This window comes from Petaurus breviceps, unplaced genomic scaffold (genome assembly GCF_028583685.1).
Source record: "Petaurus breviceps papuanus isolate PSGF00001 unplaced genomic scaffold, PetGlider_PUasm1.0 138, whole genome shotgun sequence".
Taxonomy (NCBI): domain Eukaryota; kingdom Metazoa; phylum Chordata; class Mammalia; order Diprotodontia; family Petauridae; genus Petaurus; species Petaurus breviceps.
Genome location: NW_027185694.1, coordinates 15,212,500 through 15,234,625, shown reverse-complemented (window position 1 = coordinate 15,234,625; position 22,126 = coordinate 15,212,500). Strand labels below are relative to the sequence as shown.

Sequence of the window (22,126 nt, the reverse complement as noted above, 5' to 3'; positions counted from 1 at the left end):
TCATTATTTTCAATATTCACCTACTTTAGAATTTGTCACAAATGTACACATATTGTGTGTACCAACCACTGACCACTTTATAAGATGCTTTTTTATAAAGTTGTTCCCTGCTATGGAAAACTAGAATTTGGGCTTGAATCTCAAGCTTGGGAGGATAACAATAAGACATCTGTATGAGACTTTTGGGTCGGAAGACTTACTGATGTCGTAACACATGATGCTTAGTGTTTGTCTTATAGTCAACATTGTCTTATAGTCATTTGCCAATCTACTACTTTTTAAGATAAGGGGAAAAACCCACCATTTCAGTACATAGCAAATTGCTTTCACTGCTAATAGCATGCACATAATGACAAGTACCAAGTCAGAGTACTCATTACTGGATGCAAATCCATGGGACTTTCTCATTTGCATGTAATGATTTAGAATAGAAACATAATAATGTTGGGGAGTCTCAGCAAATAAAATCCTACTTCCTCTGGGTTTTCTTTAGCTCCTTATATCTTCTGGCACTATTTATTCAAAATTGCATTTTGCAAATTAAGTGCATTTTCAAGAATAACCTGAATAAAAAGGGTCTGCCTCCCCCTCCACACCCCCCTCACCCCCTGCAAAAAAAAAAAAGATTTCCTACATTCATAAGACAATTCAGAAATTGAAAATATAACGCCAGCACCCCCATGTAAAGTGGTCTCACATGCCATAGCTTCCATTTTCAGAATGAGAAAATCATATTGAAATTTATCCTTTTTGATAGAATTCAGACTATGTCTTCTATGCAGACTGCTGTATATTGAATGATCCTTTTTTGCAAACAGACAGGAACCATTCTTTTGCCCTCAATCACACAAGCGCACATTTATAATGCACTTGTAAACAATTTCTGCATATCTGGACTATGCAAATTGTTTCTTCTTAGAGAAAAACTGCTCACACTGACTCTTGGCTTCATACATTTTGCAAATGGTCTGTTCAGTGAATGTGACTTCCCGCTGCTTGGATTTTATAATGCTACAAGGCTCTGGGGTAGAATTTCTAATAGATGCTTCTGTGGTGCTGATAATAGTCTGCTATTTAGTATCATGATGGATTTGGAGGAGAAGAGGAAACTAGTCAAACTAAATATTTTAAGTACTTAGTCAAAGGAAAAAAAGGGAAAGGTAACTTTTTTGATAGATGTGCAACAGGTATTTGAGGGATCTCTGCATTAGTGAGGGTCACATAGTGTCTCAAAGGAGGAAGAGAATCCTGACAACTGTGTTGAGGTTTGTTTTGTATATCCTGGGCTCATACATGTACTATGAATGTGACTGCAGTATATCAGGAGACTGCAATGTGCAGATAAGGGGATTCACTATGAATAGCTGCTTCTAAGAATATTGCAAATACCGATTAGGATAAGTCAATCTGCACATTCAAAAAGACCTGAACAAGCTATAAAATCAGGCCAAATTAAATAAAATGAAATTTAATGGAGTTATATGTAAAAGGCTTACATTTGAGTTAAAAAAAATCAACCTTCCAAGTAGAAGATGGAGAATATGTGGCCACATAGCAATTTCTATGAAAAAAAGGAAGTTTCAGTATATTACAGTCCCAGTATGAGTCACCAGCATAAATGTGCTATGAAATCTTAGACTATATTAACGGAGATAGAACCTTAAGAATTAAGGAAGTAATGATTCCATTGTCCTCTGTCCCTGATTGGACCATATCTGGAGAACTATGCTTAGTTCTGGATGCTATACTTTAGGAGGGAGGTTGATAAACTGAAGTCTTTCCAGAGAAAGGCAATCAGAATAATAAAGAATATCAAGTTTCTTCCTCATGAGGACCAGTTGGAGGAAATGGGATGTTGAGCCTGGAGAAGAAAAGACATAGATTGGTCATGTTAACTATTTTCAAGTACTTGAAGGACTGTTATTTAGAAGAGGGATTTAACATATTCTGCTTGAACTCAGAGGACAGAATTAGAAGCGATCGTTGCAAGTTGCAAAGAGGAAGATTTAGGTTTGATGTAGGGAAACAATTTGCTAACAATCAGTTAACCCCAAAGTGAGGTGGGCTGCCATGGGAGGAACTGGGCTTCCTCTTTATCAGAGATATTAAAGCAAAGTTTTTATGATCTCTTGTAGACATGCTCTAGATGTTTTTTTCAGGTATGGGTTGGACTAGTTGAGCCCTGAGGTCCCTCCTCAGAAATGGTGAAAATAGGACAAAAATAAATAATTGCTAGCGTTTATATGGCACTTCGTGGTTTGCAAAGCAATTTACAAATATTATCTTATTTGATCCTCACGACAACCTTTGGAAGTTGTGCTATTTCCATCCCCATTTTACAGTTGTAAAAACTGAGTCAGATAGGAATTAAGTGAATTAGTCAGGGTCACACATCTAGTAAGTGTCTGGGGCAGGATCTGAACTTATGTCTTTCTGACTCCAAGTCCATCACCCAATTCACTATGCCACCTAGCTAGCTGCCCACCAAAAAATTAAGGCATGATTTGACTTTTGTTGTTGTTTTAATGAAATTATTTTCTCATCATTTTCTCTGTTAAAATACAAATTATTCAACAAGAATCTAGCTGTTGTGCATCATCAGAATTGATATTAAGCCTGGCAGGACAATCACTAAATCAGGTACTTCCTTTACCTAATAAATGTGAGGTCCCTGCACCTGAGTTTGAGACTTGGTTCAAATATTCCTCCTGGTCTTGGGGTGTGGGAGTGGGGACTAGATATGGGCATTTGACAAGGCACTGAAGAGTAAAAAATACTGTTGTTTGTCCTTCATTTTGTGGAGGACCGGAGACATCGGTGGGGGGGAAGGGATATTCTGACTTGTACATGAATTGGATTTAAGTGAGACCAGCCTCACTCTTTCTTCCAGAGTCATTGAAATCCAGTGACCTGACAAAAGTCAGGACAACTGGCAAAGGCCTGGGATGACCTTGGTGTCTTTGATGTCTGACCAAGCTCTATGTGCTCCGCTCCACCTGCTTCAGCCGCCTTCGTGGCCCCTGGAACACCCATTCTGCTAGGGAGAGTCTTCACACTCTTGGGGTAGACATCTCCCTAACTCACCGACAGGTTTGAGGCTACCTTCAACCTGGTAGCAGAATATAGAGAAGACCCATACTCCTCTTACAGAATAAAATCCTGGGGACTTAAGGGGACTGATAAGAGACAGTGCCTAGAAGAGACTGTTTGAGGACAGGGTACTGGACTTGGAGTCAGGAAGACTAGAGTGTGAATTTTAATCCAGACCCTTAGTTTAGGTGACCTTAGGCAGGTAATTTAGTATCATTGTGGGCCAGTTTCCTCATCTCTACCCAGCCCTTCCAGCTCTAAATCTATGTTCCTTTGATCTATGATCCCATGATCCTATGGGATGGCTTACCACTGGACATGTAAGATGAACCACAGCTGTAAATTTGTACAGCAGAATTTCCTCAAATGACGGTGGCTTCCCTGGATACCTTAATTGTGCACAAAAGGATGCTGCCTTCCATGCTTATTCCCTTTGCTTCTTGGCATACACAGGGTCTCAGAGCATACTCTCAGATATTAGTTAACAGCCTAAGCTGAGGTCAATTCACATTTTAGGCTGATTACAAAGAGCATCCTGTTCTGATTAAAGAATACCTAGCTAGCCCCCCTTGTCCACAGCTCATAGTGACAAAGGAAGGATTTGAAACCAATATCATACAGGTAGCATCATACAGAACCCAGGTTCTTTGACTCTAAACCTAACACTCTTTCCATTGTATGATCTGAAGTTTCCAAACTTATTTGGCCAACTTATTTGGCCTACTGCCCCCTTTAAAAAAAAAAAGTTACTCAGCACCCCATTGGAAATCTACTTTTTTTTAACCCTTTACTGGTATTTTTTTTTCAAAATTTGTGTCATTTAAAAATATATGAAATATATTTTATATGACATCTGAAATTTAACAATTTATTGTAAATTTGTGTTTTTTTCTGCACAGAAATATTGATAATGCAATATTGTGTCGTGTGACCATACAGTATTGTATTACAAACAAGTCATTATGAACACATATTGCCACCAATGCATGCTGGACTTCTTGACAATGTGTGACATGCTCACCTGCCAATACTCCTTTGTTAAGACCTGTCAACAGGCTTGACCACTAATGGGTTATAACTTACATTTTGTGTGTTTGCTTGGAAAATAATATAATCACTATGACTAACTCTGTTACACAACAGATGAAACATGTAAAAATGGTTTTTCAAAATTTTCTTCTCTTCTCTTCTTTCCTTATGCTTCCACTGTGCCCTTATTTTTATTCAACACCCCACCATTGCACCCAAGGCTACTATTGCCCTCTCTGGATCATTCCAGTACCCCCAGTGGGCAGTATCACCCACTTTGGGAACCTATGGTATGACGCTGCTTTTCCTGGATTCGCACTAATTGATCTCACATTACTTGGCCACAATCCTTTCTTGCCTGAAATGTGTTTTCTCTCTCTTCACATTCTTTGAGTCTAAGTTCAGCTATACCCTCCTAAGGGAAGCCTAACCCTCATTTTCCTAGTTGTTAGTACCTTCCTCTCCATAAATTACTTTGCATATCTTTTGCATTTAATTTTCTACGTGCATTCTATTTTCCCCTTGGCAAAGCTACTTCAGCGCAGGAACTGTTTTGTTTTCTGTCATTATATCATCAGGGCCCAGCAAAGTGCCTGGCCCTTAGTAGGTACTTAACAGATGCTTTTTGATGACTGAATGAGCAAATGGGCCAGGGGGAGATAAACCTATTCCTTTTTGTTCGTGAGAAAATGGAATCCCTCTATAGATTTTACTTGTCTGTGGTTTTCTTTCTGTATGGGGCTAGAGGGGTCCAGAGGCAGTTTTTAAGCTGTTCGGTTTATATTGAGTGTCTGTCACTGATGTGAATTGACCTAAGGATCCTAAAATGGTATGTTGGTTGTTAAGGTTGCTCTCAGATGAGAGCAGAATGTCTTTCTTGTAGAGAACACAGTTGCTGACATGGATCATGATCTCTGAATGGATATATTTCTATTCCCAAGTTCACCAGCTATTATGGGGCATGTGAATCTCCCCTTTGGCGGTCACTCCCACTCATTGTTACCTCGTAGGCTGGATTTCATTGAACAAGGTGGAAGATGGTGAATTCCTGGAGAAGAAGGAGAGCAGAAAAAAAGCCACAGGTAAGCAGAGGTGCTATGTCCTATTTGCTCCCAGGATTACTGGTATTAGGGAAGTAGCAGGTACTAAGATCCCCGACTTCTCTCCAGCCTCACAGTGAAGGATAACAATATTGGGGTGACCAGGGGCATTGGTTCCAACTCTCTGAAGTATTTAGATTTCTCTCTAGGCTCCCCCATCTTCTTAGACAGTGACTTCCATAAAAAAAAAAAATACTGACAGCCTTCACTAGGATCAGCAAGTACCCTTTCAATCCAGAGGGGGAGGCCAGACAAGGTGGGGCTGAGTAGGGAAATGGTGGACTTTTTTTGGTTTGGGTGGACTAGTTATATGGGATCCTCGAAGACTACCACCAGCTTCCTACAAATTTGGGAAGATTTTTAATTTGATGCTAGTGAAGGCCTGTATGTTCATCTAAGAACTGGCCTAGCTAAATTGAAAGAGGCACATGATTTTGCCTTTTTTTTTTTTTTTGCCACAGTGACTCGTAATGATCCCTCTATTAAAGAGTGAAAGGGTTTTTATCCATGTCAGTTCCTACACTGGTAAAATCAAGGCTCATTTAACTATTTAAGGTTGTACATCTCTGCACATACTAGGCACTGATCACCATAATAGGTAGCATTTATATAGCACATTAGAGTTTCCAGGGCAGCTAGGTGGTGCACTGGATAGAACACCAAGCCTAGAGCTGGGAAGATGTAAATTCAAATCCAGACTCAGACATTTACTGTGTGACCCTGGTCAAGTCACTTAACCCTGTTTGCTGCCATTTCCTCATCTGTAAAATGAACTGGAGAAAGAAATGGCAAACCACTACAGTATCTTTCCCAAGAAAACCTCAAATGGGGCCAAGAAGAGTCAGCTAACAACAACATTAGAATTTGCAAAGCACTTGACAAGTATTACCACATTTGATCCTTACAAGGATTCTAAGAGGTAGGTACTCTTATTATCTTTACAGGGGAGGAAACTGAGAGAGAAAAAGGTCAAGTGACTTGCTCAGGGTCATCAGCAAGTGTATAAGGGACGATTTGAACTCAAGTCTTCCTGACTTGGTACCCAGTGCTCTAGCCACTGCACCACCAGTCACCCCAATTTGTTCTTATTTGATCCTCAGAACAACAAAGCAATTTGATATTTTCCTGGCATTGAGGGCGGCCTGGAAAACCTACATTCAAGTCTTCCCTCTGACACACATTGGTTATGTGATCCTTGACAAGTCACTTAAAGCCTCAGTGTCCTGGTAAACTAAGATAATAAGTTGCAGAATTGGAGCCATTCTGTATTGGTAGGGGGAGTTTTCTCACTGGGTATTTCCTGTACCAATGAAATTATAGGTCATGTCCCACACTCCTCCCTGATCCCAGACCCTCCTTCTACCCATAGATCCACATTATAGGCAGTAATTGAGAGTTGAAGCAAACAGACATATTAATAACATGGGGAGCAGCAGAAAGGAGCTTCCAGCAACTAAATTAAGACCCTTGATCGGAAATCCAGTGTTTAGGACCTCAGCAGCACTATTAAGCTGACCTATATTACTTAGGAAACTCATTGAACTGTAGGCTGTGCCTTTTAAGTATAGGTACCCAATACCTAATTTGCTGATTTGAAGTCTTAGGGATAAGGAGAGAAGATGGGTTTAGTAGACACTAAAATATCCTTCTCACAAAATATATATCCCTACTCTTCCTCTTTCTTTAGTGGCACATGGATGTTTTTGTCTTTTTACTACTTTCTCAGCAGAAAATGTAACTCACACCATGAGAAGGCTAATGACTATGCAAAGTGGCTTCAACTAATCAGGGAGCAAGGTAACGAACCACTGTGGTGGTGGTTGTTTGTAGATAATAACATTATTTCTTTGTGTATTGTATTATATTCTTATTTATTTTGTCAAACATATCCCAATCACATTTTTATATTTTTATATTTATTTAGTACATATTTTTCTTGTTACATGTACACAATTTTTGACATTTGTTTTTAAAACTTTGAGTTTCAGGTTCTCTCCCTTCCTCCCTCCTTACCCCCCCCCCCATTGAGAAGGCAAGTAATTCCATATGGGTGATATATATATATATATGCAAAACATATCCATAACAGTTATGCTGTGAAAGAAAACATAGATTAAAAAAAACTAAAAAAACATAACGTGAAAGAAGAAGTTGCTTTAATCTGTATTCAGACACCAGCAGCTCCTTCTCTGAGGATGGATAGCATTTTTCATCCTCAGTCCTTCAGAGCTGTTATGGATTGTTGTATTGCTGATCATCCTACAACATTGCTGTTACTTTGTACCCACTACGTTTCACTTTGCATCAACCCCTGTAAAATTTTCCAGCTTTTTCTGAAAGCATCCTGCTCATCATTTCTTGTAGTACAATAGTATTCCATCACAATTAACATACCACAAGTTTTTTAGTCATTTGCCAACTGATGTACATCCCCTCAATTTCTAATTCTTTACCCCTAGAAAAGAGCTGCTATAAATATTATTGTACATATGGGTCCTTTTTGTTTTTGTTTATTCTCTCTTTTGGGATACAGACCTAGCAGTGGTATTGCTATGTCAAAGAGTATGCATGGTTTTATAGCCCTTTGGCCAGAGTTCCAAATTGCTCTATAGAATAAACTAATCAATTCACAACTCCAACAACAGTACATTAATGTCTTATTTTTCCCACATCCCCTCTAACATCTGTCATTTACCTTTTCTGCCCTATTATCTAATTTAATAGGTATGAGGTAGTACCTCAGAATTGTTTTAACTTGCATTTCTCCAATCAGTAGTGAGTTAGAATATTTTTTCATATGGCTATAGATAGCTTTAATTACTTCATCAGAAAATTTATTGTATCTTTTAATCATTTATCAGTTAGGGAATAATTCTTATTTTTTTTTAATAAATTTGACACTATTCTCTATATTTTAGAGAAATGAGACCTTATCAGAGAAGCTTGCTTCAAAAAAATTTTTTTCACACTTACTATTGCTAACTGTATTTTCCTCCATCTTATTTCCCCTATCCTCATTTATTCTATTCTTTTACCCTGTCCCTCCTCAAAAGTGTTTCGCTTCTGATTACCCTTTCTTCCATTCTGTCCTCCCTTCTATCAGCCCCTCCCCCTTACCCTTCTATTGGGAAAGTGAATCCTGTAGAGTAAGACAGATTTCTATACCCCATTGCCTGTGTATCTTATTTCCCAATTACATGAAAAACAATTTTTAACAACTACCCACACTCATTGAGAAGGCAAGCAATTCAAAATGTCACACATGTGTCGTTATGCACATAGTCGGGTTGTTTCCTTTCACCCTGTCCCTCCTCAGAAGTGTTTGTTTCTGATTACCCATTCCCTCAGGCTCCTCTCCCTTCTATCATCCTCTCTTATCCCCTTGCCCCCTACTTTCCTATAGGGTAAGATGGATTTCCACACCCAATTGAGTGTGTATGTTATTCCCTCCTTAAGTCGATTCTTATGGAAGTAAGTTTCACTCATTCCCTTTCACTTCTCTCCCCTTCCCCTCCACTGTAAAAGCCTTTTCTTGCCTCTTTTATGTGAGATAATTTACCCCATTCTGCCTCTCCCTTTCTCCTTCTCCCAGCACATTCCTCTCTTACCCCTTAATTTTATTTTTTAGATAGAATCCCTTCATATTCAACTCATCCTGTGCTCCCTGTCTATATGTGTGTGCATGTGTGTGCACTTGTGTGTGTGTGTGTGTAAATTCCCTCCAAATACCCTAATACTGAGAAAGGTCTCATGAGTTACAAATATCATCTTCCCATGTCCTAATGTAAAGAGTTCAACTTTAATAAGTCCCTTATGATTTATTTTTCCTGTTTGTGCTTTTTATGCTTCTCTTGAGTCTTATATTTGAAAGTCAGTTTTTCAATTTAGCTCAGCCTTCTCAAGAATGCAATACTTGAATTGTTTCTGGCTGCTTGCAATATATTCTCCTTGACCTGAGAACACTGGAATTTGGCTATAATATTCCTGGGAGATTTCATTTTGGGATCTCTTTCAGGAGGTGATCAGCGGATTCTTTCAATTTCTATTTTTACCCTCTGGCTCTAGAATGTCAGAGCAGTTTTCCTTGATAATTTCTGGAAAGATGATGTCTAGGTCCTTTTTTAGATTGTGACCTTCAGATAGTCCAATAATTTTTAAATTATCTCTCCTGGATCTATTTTTCTGGTCAGTTGTTTTTCCAATGAGATATTTCATGTTGTCTTCTATTTTTTCATTCTTTTGTTTCTGTTTTATAATTTCTTCATTTCTCAGAGAGTCATTAGCTTTCATCTGCTCCATTCTAATTTTTAAGGAATTATTTTTTCAGTGAGCTTTTAGACCTCCTTTTCCATTGATCCAATTCTGTTTTTTTTTTTTTAGACGGGGGAAGGTAGGGCAATTGGGGTCAAGTGACTTGCCCAAAGTCACACAGCTAGTTTTGTGTTGTGTCTGAGGCTGGATTTGAACTCAGGTCCTCCTGACTCCAAGGCTGGTGCTCTATTCACTGTGCCACCTAGCCGCACCCCCCTCCAATTCTGCTTTTTAAGGCATTCTCCTCATTGGTTCTTTGGACTTCTTTTACCACTTGGGTTAGTCTGGTTTTTTCTTCAGTATTTTGGGGGTCTTCTTTAATAAGCTATTGACTCATTTTTCATGATTTTCTTGCATCATTCTCATTTCTCTTCCCAATTTTTCCTCTACTTCTCTTACTTGATTTTTCAAAATCTTTTTTGAACTCTTTCCATGTCCTGAGACCAATTCATATTTTTCTTGGAGGCTTTGGATATAGGAGCTTTGACTTTGTTGTCTTCTTCTTGAGTGCATGTTTTGATCTTCTTTGTCACCAAAGTAAGATTCTATAGTCTGAGTTTTTTTCTGTTGTTTGCTCATTTTCCCCAGACTATTTCTTGACTTTTAAATTCTTTGTTAAGGTAGGGCTCTGATTCCAATATGGAGGGAATACTGTCCCAAGCTTCAGGAGTTTTGTGCAGCTGTTTTCAGAGCTACTTCTGCACACCTGTAAGTTTTCAGTTCTTCCAAGGTGATATGGTCTAAGGAGAGGTTTTCACTCCTCTCCCAGCCTGTGCTCTGGTCTGTGAATGACCACAAGTACTTTTTTCTTCCCTAGAACTGTAAGGAGGCTTCCCTCTCCACTGCTGCCACAAACTCTGATATGCCAGAGGACTACCACCCAGGACTGGGACCCAAATCCAAGTATGGGCAAAGCAACAGAGTCCCATCCCAGTGACAGCAAAGAGACCCCTGTAATCTCCTTCTGGCCAGTTTTTTGATCCCCTTACTGTCTGTGGGCTGAGAACTCCAGAAACAGCTGCTACTGCTGCCAGTGCTGCCACTGCTGCTGATTCAGTCATTCCCAAGGCCTGCTCCTGGTTTGCTGGGGCCAGGCTGTGTTGGGGCCAGGGCTGGACTGCTTTTCTCTCTCACCCAGGTCTGACAACCCTTTCCTACTGACCTTCTAAGTTGTCTTTGGCATTTGTGGGTTGAGAAGTCTTGAAACTGCCACAGCTTATAGTGATTTAGTTCCCTAAGCCCTGCTTCAGGTTTGCTGGGGCTTGGTCTATGCTGGCATGGCCTGGGCTGGACTGTGTTCCTCTCTCAAACTGGTGCAATAGAACTTTTCTGTTGACCTTCCAGGTTGTCTTGGGCTGAAGATTTGTTTCACTCTGTCTTTTTATGGATTCTGCTGCTCTAGAATTTGTTTAGAATCATTTTTACAGGTATTTGGGGGTTTGGAAGAGAGCTCTGATGAGTCCCTGTTTTTATTCTGCCATCTTGGATCCATCTCCTACAGCATTATTTATTTTTTAAAATTTTATTTTGGTGATGGGGGGAGAGAGATGTGGGGGAGCTGGCCTAAGGAGACATTTAATGTAATAGGACAGATGTCAACAATGAGTGACTCCTTTGGACACTGGTGTTGTGCAGGCGGCATGATGGGTGTGTGCCTGGTTCATTGGATTCCTGGCCACTCTCAGAGCTCCACCAATCAGTAGATGCACAGCACACAGTGCCTTCCCATTCATCTCTGGGCAGCAGATGGGTCCCATTCAGGCGGGTTATTGTTTCTGGGCAGCTGTCCTCCTTTTTCACTGAGGTCATCCAGTGTACTGGCATTGAATCTAGACTCAATTTGCAGTACAATTAATTGACTGGCAAGTCTACAGGACATGAAGAATACCATTCCTTTATCTACTGAAGACCTGTCTCTTCTTGCCATTTAGTTTGAGTTTTATTTGTTCTGTTCAGGATTAGGCACCTTGGTCACTGAATCAGGACAGGGCTATTATGCTACCCACATCCCTTAGAGAATGGGGCCCTACTGTGACGGATGCTAATCTGTATGCTTTCAGGGACTGGTGCTCCTCAGTGGGGACTGGGGAGAGGAGGAGGAGGGGCATTAATTCTGCTAGCAAGGTCACCAGTAGGTTGGCAGTCTACAGCAAGGCTTGGATTACAGACTCTTGTCTAAGGCAGTATAATCTGAGGCTCTATATTTACTTGAGAATAGGAGGCAGTAAGAATGAGAAAACCAGTTGGTTATGACAATGATAAGGAGAAATTTTAAGAGAAATAATCCAACTGGTTTGAATCTGATTCATAGAATCATAGATTAAGAGCACCTGATGATAACTCAGAGTCCTATTGAGTTCAACTCTCTTATTTTACAATTGAGGAAACTGAGACCCTTACAGATTAAGCAACTTGCTTAAGGTTACAAAGGCGATAAACTTATGAGGTGAGATTTGAATCAAAGTCTTCTGATTCCAGTAAATTAACCATGACAATTAGTTTGTGCAGGCATTGTTTTAAGTGCAGGACATACAAAGACAAAAGTGAAATATTCGCTGACCTCGGTGTTCTTTCTATTGTAATATTCTAGAAATGAAAACCTAACTGGTTCCCCTTCTTTAAAAGTCTCTAAAAGAATTTTATGGCTGCTTAAAATGCATGCCACAATAGGAGATCCTGATATGGCAGCCACTTCTTTCTTGATTCTACATGAAATGTTCATGTCTGTTTTAGCATTTAAAGTCTCTTTCCCTCTCAGCCCTTACATCCATTCTTGCCAGGGATTCAGTGGCACTGAATTGCCTATTCCATGTATGGTACCAATTAACTTTACTTCTCTAGTATCACCAATCCAAGGGTATTTGGACAAATCTGCAATCCTGCCCAGTTTCTGCCATGATTCTATAGGTAACTAAACTTTCCTGAGCTTCAGGCTCAGACAAACACTGGATAATCTGTTCTCTTTAAACTTAAAAGGTTTGGGGGGATTGATAAAATATGAAATTTTAAGCACATGAGCTGTCTTTTTACCCATTTCTTGGAACTGGCAAATATAGCTGTTTGTTTAGGGAAGTAGAATAAATGAGGAAATGTTCCTAAAGGGGATCCTAGCATGGGATTAATTCTAAACCTGCAAGGAAATCTGGGGTCTAATAGACTAGAGAGAGAATAATCATTTGAATGAACTTACTGCCATCTTTTTTTTTCCTTTTTGGAGGGGGGAAGTCAGGGCGATTGGGGTTAAGTGACTTGCCCGAGGTCCCACGGCTAGCCAGATTTGAACTCAGGTCTCCTGGCTCCAGGGCTAGTGTCCTATTCACTGCACCACCTACCCTCCTCCTTACTTGTATCTTTAGCCTTTATGACTAGTGGAATAGCTTTGTCAAATAAATTAGTATCAGATAATATTAGTAGAGTTTGCAAATGACCACCAAAGTGAAAGATAATAGATATTCTGTTGGAAATTTCTGTTGGAATGTAGTTAACTGAACCAGAGAAGAAGGTTCAGCTAAGAGGCACTCATGTAAGTTTGACTGAGTGTGTAAAAAGTAGTTTGAGATGGAAGCATTCAAAAAGACCCATGGTTATAGGCCAGGAATAGACAATATTCGTAATATATTAGTAAGATTGTAAGTTCCTTGAGGGCAGGAACTGTATGTTGTCTCTTTTTGTATCCCAGAACTTAGCACAGTGCCTAACACATAGTAGACTCTTAATAAATGTTTACTGAATTGAATTAATGTGTATATAAACATGGATGTAGATACACAAGGCTCAACTCAAGTACTACTTACTCTGGGGAGAATTCCTTGATTCCCCTCCTCCTTCAGATGAAGCATTCTCTGATAGGATCATAGATTTAGAACTAGAAGGGGCTTTAAAGGCTGTCCAGGCCAATCCTTTCATTTTGTAGTCAAGGAAACCAAGAAGTTAGGAGTCTAAGTAACCTGCCCAAACTCACATGGTCAGTAAGCATCAGAAGTAACATTTGAACCCATGTCCTCTGAGTGTAGAGCCAATGTTCTTTCCATTGTGCCATGCTTCCTTTCTGTCCTTCATTTTTCCTAGAGTGTTTTATCTACCTCTTCTCTTGCCCTGCCCCCATCACACCCTCTTCTCATTATACTTTTCTCTGTACATGCCATTTCCCTCCATTAGAATGTAAGCTTCTTGAGTGCAAGGTCTGAGTCGCTTTTTCATCCTTGTATGAAAGTTCTTAGTACAGTAACTAGTACATGTAGTAGGTGCTTGATAGACATTTATTGAACTGAATATCTGTCTACACACAATTCTAATTTAGATGTATTGAATTCAGTGTCCTCTAAAAGGCATGGTTTCCATATACTCTATTCAATGTCAATCCTCCAGGTATTTTCCATAGTTTATATACTACATTCAATTCAGGATCTGTCTGAATACTTCCTCTCATTTTCTGGTCTCTAAAACCATCTTACATCTATTTCAAATGTGTGTCACAGTAAAAGCTCCGGATATGGTGGCCACTTCCTTCCTTGTCTTAGCCTTCAAGTCTTATCGTAGCAATGAGACTCTTTCCTCCAAACCATTCTGGTCAAGACTTGAGGAGTAATGCCTTGCTTACTCCACAGATAGTATCAACTAACATTACTTCTCTGGGGCTACCAAGCCAGGAAAAAGACACTGTTGAACCCTTCCTTTCTATAAAGAAAGACAATCAAGCTAAAGGACCACATTTGACAGCTCATGAAACATTTTCCAGTCTGATAAAAGAAAGGTTGTGTGTTTCATCATCAGTTCTCCAGTTTGAGGGCCTTATGCTTTTGTCAAGATCATATAAAGTGGTCACATGACCAAAAATATGGACGCTAGACATGTTCTCTGGTTCTTGAGACCTCTCAAGCCTCTCTAAAATGGGAATCATACACCAGAGAGAAAGCAATTTTAGTTGCCTCAATAGTCTAGAATACAAAGAACCAAAACAAGGTTAAAAACCACCCAATGAACTAACAGCATAGAAAGCTAATCTCTAGCCCCTAACAAGAGCTCACTAAGTATCCCTTCCTACCACACTCCTGGAAGCAGGGGTATATAAGCTGACCTAGAGGATTGCAACAGAATTCAGTTCTACCTCCCACTTCCAGTGTGGGGAGATGCAAAAGGCAGGAATCTGTTCAGGCTAGAACAGCACCATGGCAGTGAGGAGCAGCTCAGCCAGATAAAAGAGGAACATAGAGAAAGGGGGCAGGACACATTTGAACTTGTGTGGCACTCCTGAGATAAAGAGCCCAGCATTTGACAGGAGATAGTTCTATTCCTCCAGAAGTCACTTGGGGCAGAGATCAAAGCTGGTGAACCATGAATGTCAGTATCAGAAGAGGTTGAACCCCTTTGAAATCTAGTCTCCTAGGGAAACCGTCATCAAAAGGGAGAGACTCATAAAGTGAGCAATAGGGGAATATGATAAAAAAAAAAAAGACTGAAATTACTCATTATTGAAAATAATGAAGAAAGATTGAAAAAATATGTCAGGAGAAAGAAAAATCAATTAAAGACTTTGAGCACAAACAGAAAAACCAACCAGATAAACCATTAGGGAAGATACTAATTGCAGAAGGCCTCTAGATCAGGTAAGAGAGTTCAGGCATCTATGAATAAGTACTGCAAAACAAAAGAAAACCAATTAACACTTGATAAAGCAAAGGAGCCAGAGAATTCCTAACACAACATAGAAACACAGCAAGATAGGTAAGAAGAAGATAAAATTATCCCTATTTGCTAATGATATGATGGTTTATTTGGGAAAACCCCAGACGATTAGCAAAAATACTGAGACAATGGCTTCAGCAAAGTTGCAAGCTACAAAATAAACTTTCAAAAATAAACTGCATGAATTGAAACATATTATTTTTCACTTTTTAAATTTTTTTCATGTTTTTTTTTCCTGTAAGTCTCTGTCTTCTTTCACAACATGACTAATATGGTAATATGTTTTGCGTGATTAAACATGTATAACCCATATCAAATTGCTTACCATCTCAGGAAGGGGAGGTGAAGGAAGGAGAAAGAAAATTTGGAACTCATTTTTTTCTAAAATGAATGTTAAAAATTGTCTTTACATGGGGAAAAAATTTTTAAAATAAAATAATGGGAAAAAATAAACTGTATTCCTATATAATAAAAAAATCCAAGAGGCAATAATAGGAAGGGGAATACCATTGCAAGTAGCTACAAAATGCTAGTTGTATCTGGGGATCAATATAACAAAGTATACAAAAGCTTTGTATAGTTTCAATTACAAAATGCTTCTTAAAGAAATTTTAAAATAACTTAAATAACTGGATGAATTTTCAGTGCTCATGGCTGGGTCATACCAATATAATTAAAATGACAATACTACCAAAGTTAACTTACATACTTAATGTCAAACCAATCAAATTTTCAAAGGGATACTTTATAGAGTTTTAATTCCTTTGGAAAAACAGAAGGTCTCTAGAATATCAAGAAATTATTTTTAAAAGTAGAATTGAATGGGGAATAGCACATCTTAATCTCAACCTATATTATAAAGCATCAGTAACCAAAACCATCTGGTATTGGTTAAAAAATAGAGAGGTAAATCAATGGAACAGACTAAATAAGGAAAAAACAAACAATGGAACTCAATAACTCAGTATTCGATAAACTAGAAAATATAAGTTATACAGGAAAGAATTCCACATTTTTTTTAATCTGCTGGGAAAACTGGAAAGCAATCTTGAAGAAATTAGACTTAGACTCACACTTTATGCCACATTTCACAATGCATTTTAAATGGATATTAATATTTTTAAAAATCATACTATAAGAAAATTAGAGGGGGGGCGGAGCCAAGATGGCGGAGTAAAAGCACGACCTTCCCACGGCTCCGGCTTCCACCCTCCCCAATCCATGTAAAAAGGGGACTCTAAACAAACTTTGGAGCTGCAGAACCCACAAAATGACACAGAGAAGCTAACCTCCCGCTGAGGACAGCCCGGCAGGCCGGCAGGAATTGGCCAGCACAGCGCTCTGGGAGCTGAGTCCAGCCCCACGCCGAGGCTTTAGACCCAGGGCGGGCCTGACCAGCCGCCAGCCAGAGGGACTCCAGATCAGCAGCAGCTGTGGCCCTTTCCAGATTTATCAATACATAGATGCGAAGGACAAGGTGAGAGGCCAGTGCAGTCTGGACTTTGGGACCCAGGAAGTGGGAGTGCGTGGCTTTTACCCCTGGAGCGAGAAACCACTGAGACACAGCCTGCCAGCACCACTTGGCGGCTTCAGCTCCTGGCCTGAAGAGTGTAGGGGGACCAAGCACCAGTCTGAGGGGTAATCGCTCTTGCTTTAACCTGCTTGGATCTGGATTGAAGTCTAGGGTGGAGGTCCTGGGGTGTGTGTATAGCTTGCCAGAGCATGTGGAGACCTCAGAGAGGGCACCCATCTAATACCTCCAGCAGCTGAGAAAACCCCAGCGTTTGGGATGAAAACTCCCCTGTCTGGTGGCAGAGTCCTACTGTGGCAAAAAGCCCAAAAGTCAAATCATTGAGTGGCAAAATGAGCAGGCAAAGGAAACAAAGCAGACAGAAGATTCCAACATTACACTCCTATTTTGGGGATAAGAAGGAGCAAGGCATGGAACAGGAGGAAAACAGTGAAGTCAGAACTCCTGCACCAAAAGCTTCAAAGGAAAATACAAGCTGGTTACAGGCCATAGAGGACCTTAAGAAGCAGATAAGAGAAGTGGAGGAAAAATTGGGAAGAGAAATGAGAACAATGCAAGAAAATTATGAAATGAGAGTCAACAGCCTGACTGAAGAAAATAATACCTTAAAAAACAGACTGACTCAAATGGCAAAGGAGGCTCAAAAAGGCAATGAGGAGAAGAATGCCTTAAAAAGTCGAATTTGCCAGATGGAAAAAGAATCTCAAAAGCTCACTGAGGAGAATCATTGCTTCAGAATTAGATTGGAGCAAATGGAAGCTAATGACTTTATGAGAAATCAAGATGCTGTTAAACAGATCCAAACAAATGAAAGAATAGAAGGCAATGTGAAATATCTCATGGGAAAAACCACTGACCTGGAAAATAGATCCAGGAGAGATAATTTAAAAATTATTGGACTGCCTGAGAGCCATGACCAAAGTAAGAGCCTGGAAAGCATCCTCCAGGAGTTCTCAAAGAAAACTGCCCTGATGTTTTAGAACCAGAGGGCAAAATAGAGGTTGAAAGAATCCACCAATCACCTCCTGAAAAAGATCCCAAAAAGAAAACTCCTAGGAATATTATAGCCAGGTTCCGGAATTCCCAGATTAAGGAGAGAATATTACAAGCAGCCAGGAAGAAACAATTTGAATATTGTGGAAACACAATCAGGATAACCCAGGATCTGGCAGCATCTACACTGAGGGATCTAAGGGCCTGGAATGTGATATTCCGGAGGTCAAGGGAGCTGGGATTAAAACCAAGAGTCACCTACCCAGCAAAACTGAGTATCATGTTTCAGGGGAAAATATGGTCATTCAGTGGAATACAGGACTTTCAAGCATTCTTGCTGAAAAAACCAGAGTTGAATAGAAAATTTGACATTCAGATACAAGAAGCAAGAGTAGCATGAAAAGGTAAACAGGGAAAAGAAATCATAAGGAACTTATCAAAGTTGAACTATTTTTTTTTTAAGCAATCAGGGTTGAGTGGCTTGTTCGGGGTTGCATGGCTGGTTGTTGTTTCTGGGTGTGGTGCTGGGTGTCTGGGCCCGGATTTGATCCGGGTCGTCCTGGCACTGGGGCCGGTGCTCTTGCTCGCTGAGCCACCTGGCCAAAGTTGAACTATTAACATTCCTACATGGAAAAACAATAATTGTAACCTATGAAACTTTTCTCAGTAGTTGAAGGGATTAGAAATATATATATATATATATATATATGTCTTTATGTGAGGGTATTCGGGCATATGAATACATATGTGAATGTGTGTATATACGTTTACAGGTATACATAGATAGAGGGCACGGGGCCAATTTAACAGGAAGGGATGATACTTAAAAGGTGAAATTAAGAGGTGAGAGGAATATAATGAGAGGAGATGGGGAGAGACAGAGTGGGGCAAACTATCTCATACAGAAGAGGCAAGGGAAAATGGTTACAATGGAGGGGAAGAATAGGAAGGCAAAAGGGAATAGGTCAACCTTATTCCTATTGAATCTGGCTTGAGAAGGGAGGGAAATACACACTAAATAGGGGATTTCACCCTCCAGGAGGATAGGGGGGGAAGGGTATGTGAGGGGGGATGATGGAAGAGAGGGCAGGCTGGGGGGGAGGGAAGTTGGAAGCACCCACTTTTGAAAAGGGACAGGATAAAAGTAGAGAATAGAACAAGTGTGAGGTGGGATAGGAGGGAGGGAAATATAGTCAGTCTTTTACAATACATCTACTATGTTATTGTTTTGCATTAGCCACACATGTACAACCTATACTGAACTGCTTGTCTCCCCAGTGGGGGTGGGTGGCAGGGGGGGGAAGGGAATGAATCTGGAATTGAAAGTTTAAATCAAATATTCAAATATATATGTGAGTGTATATATATACTATTATTAATACCATCTTACATGTAATTAAGAAAAAAGATATACAGGCACTGAGGCATAGAGATCCACTGGAAAAGTTGAAATGTGTATGGGAGAGAGCAGATTGGAGGTGGGGATATCCTGTGGGACTGCTGTTTTGGGGGGATGGGTGGGGGGTAAACGGGGAGAAAATTTGTAACTCAAAATCTGGCGGAAACGAATGATGTAAATCAGCAGTTAATAAAGCATTTAAATTTAAAAAAAAACTTTTTCTTCTCTCTTCAAGACTCCTATATTGCATACTCATTTCATCCTGTCTTTAAAAGATCTTGATTCATGCTTGACTCAAAAAAATGAGGTCTTTTAAAATGAGCTTCCTCTCCTTCACTTTATCTCAAGAAACTTTGACATAAATCCCAAATATCTTTTCCTTTAGTTATGCTATCATAAAGAAGTGACTACTTATCTAGGTCACTCTACTTGTGACCCTGAACTCATCTCCTTAGATCATATCAACAAGAATATCTACAGAACCATCACTGTCAATCTTTAATCTCTTTATCTACTAGTTATTTCCAAGAGGTCTATCAACATTCTGAGGTTTTGTCCAGCCAAAACAAACAAAGAAAAACACACTTCACAGGAATTTACCTCCCTTAAACTATTATCCTATATCTTTCCTCCACTTCAGTCATACTCTTATAAATTCTTTCTTATTTCTATATTCTTTTCTCTAACTCAATTTCCCATCCTTTTTGATCTGTCTTTTAACTGCATCATTGATTTAAAAATTTTCTTTCCAAACTTACAAAAAAAAAAGAAAATTAGAAGTGAAGCAGATTGCATACTTCTCACAGCTATGTGTAAAAGATGTATTCTTAACTGAACAAGAAATAGAGGCAATTACAAAAGTTAAAATAGATAACTTTGATTACTTATTATGGAAAAGCTTCTGCATTGACAAAAGTAAAACATCTAATATAAGAAGGGAAGTATCAAATGAGAAAAATATTTGTATCGAATTTCTCTGATAAGAGTGTGACATCCAACATATATAATCAATAGATATGTGAGACCAATAGCCATTTCCCAATAGAAAATTGAACAGTTCTCACAAGAAATGCAAACTATCAATAACCACATAAAAGAATTCTTCAAATTGCAAATAATTAACAGAATGTAAATCAAAACAACCCTGATATTTTATTTTACAACATGCAAAACAGCAGAAATAAATTCATTGTTGGAGGGTTGTGAGAAGATAAACACACTAATACACAGTTGGAAGTGCTATGAATCAGTACAGCCAGTTTGGAAAACAAATAAAACAACTAAAATGTCTGTACCCTTTGACCCAGAGATTCTGTTACTGGACTTATACCCCAAGGAGGCCACTATTAAAAGAAAATCCCCATACACATCAAAATATTTATAGCATTACTTTTTTTGATAGTCAAGAAACTGGAAACAAAGTAAATGTTCATCGATTGGGGAATGACTAAACAAATTGTGGTACCTGAATGTGATGAAATATTACTGTGGTGTAAGAAATGATGAATGTGATGAATATAGAGAAACATGGAAAGATCTATATAAACTGATACAGAGTCAGGTAAGCAGAGCCAAGAAAACAATATATAGAATGACAACAATGTTAATGGAAAAAACCACCACTTATGCACAAAATCAAAAGTGAATTTTGCAAAATTGTAAAGAACAAAGATGCATGCCTCAAAACAAGATATAGAAAAAAACAAACTCACACTCCAACCCTTTGCAGAGAAGGGAGGTTCACAAATGTTGTACATTGCACATATTTTCAGACTTTTTCTGTGTATTGATCAGTTATATGGAATTGTTTCCTTCCTCCTTTTTTGGTCTTAAAAATACTATTTGTGTGCTTGCTTTCAGAGCACACATACTAAAATTTGAATGATACAGAGAATATTAACATGGCTCCTGCACAAGAATGGCACACAAATTCATGAAGCATTCCATATTTTAAATTGCCAGGCTTTCAGGAATAAGAAATACACACAAACAAAATAAAGATCAGGCATAGAATTAGTTAGGGGGAAAAAAACAGGGGTAGTAATCATGATCTTAGATAGTTAAAACTAAAATAGATTTAATCAAAAGAGAAAAATAGAAAAACTATACTAAATGTCAGCCATATTAATCAATATTGTTTTAGACTATTTAAAATAAGTAGACAGTATAAGGCTGCTATGGTATAGGAAATAATGAGTTGCTGGATTTAGAAAAATATGGAAAGACTTGGACCTATGAAGGAAGACATTTTTTACCCTCAGAGAAACAGCACAAACAAGTATAGTATGGTCTTACATAGATGCATATGAATGTATATGTCTATATATGAGTAAGATTATAGCTAAGTATATCTATATGTAAGTACATGCATGTATGTGCATATGTGTATATACATATGTGTGTGTGTATCCAAACTTAATTGTAGCCTTAGTGGGTTGGGGGAGGAAGGGAGAAAAAGAACAAAGTAAAAAGTGCAACAGAAAACAAAAGAAAATGTATAAGGAAGCAAAGAAAAGATGACAGCTAGGAACACAATGTATAGTATTTATTATATAGGCATCCTTGAAATGGAAATTTATTGCTGTATATTTTGAATTCTCTCTCATGTTCTGCTGTGCACATGGCAAAGCTTTTTTTTCTTATTTTCTACTTAAATATGTTTCTTTTTCTTTTCTTTTTTTGACATTTTGTTATTTTTATTTTTTTCAAATGATTTATTAACTTCTGATTTACATCATTCATTTCTGCCAGATTTTGTTACAAATTTTCTCCCCGTTTTTCCCCTACCCACTGCCCCAAAGTAGCAGTCCCACAGGATATCCCCTCCTCCAATCTGCAACATATCTTCTCCCATATCCCTTAGACTTTTCCAGGGGATCTCTATGCCCCAGTGCCTGTATATCTTATTTCCCAATTACATGTAAAATAGTATTAATAATAGTATATATATATATATATATATATATATATATACACACACACACACAC

The 22,126-nt window shown here is 38.8% G+C and overlaps 1 non-coding gene across 1 annotated transcript; it reads left to right on the top strand.

The window, feature by feature from the left end:
• The first annotated feature begins 20,984 nt into the window (after positions 1 to 20,984).
• Positions 20,985 to 21,091, top strand: LOC138144404 (U6 spliceosomal RNA). The gene has a single exon (XR_011163943.1). It is a non-coding gene; the product is annotated as a U6 spliceosomal RNA (small nuclear RNA).
• The last annotated feature ends 1,035 nt before the right edge of the window (positions 21,092 to 22,126 follow it).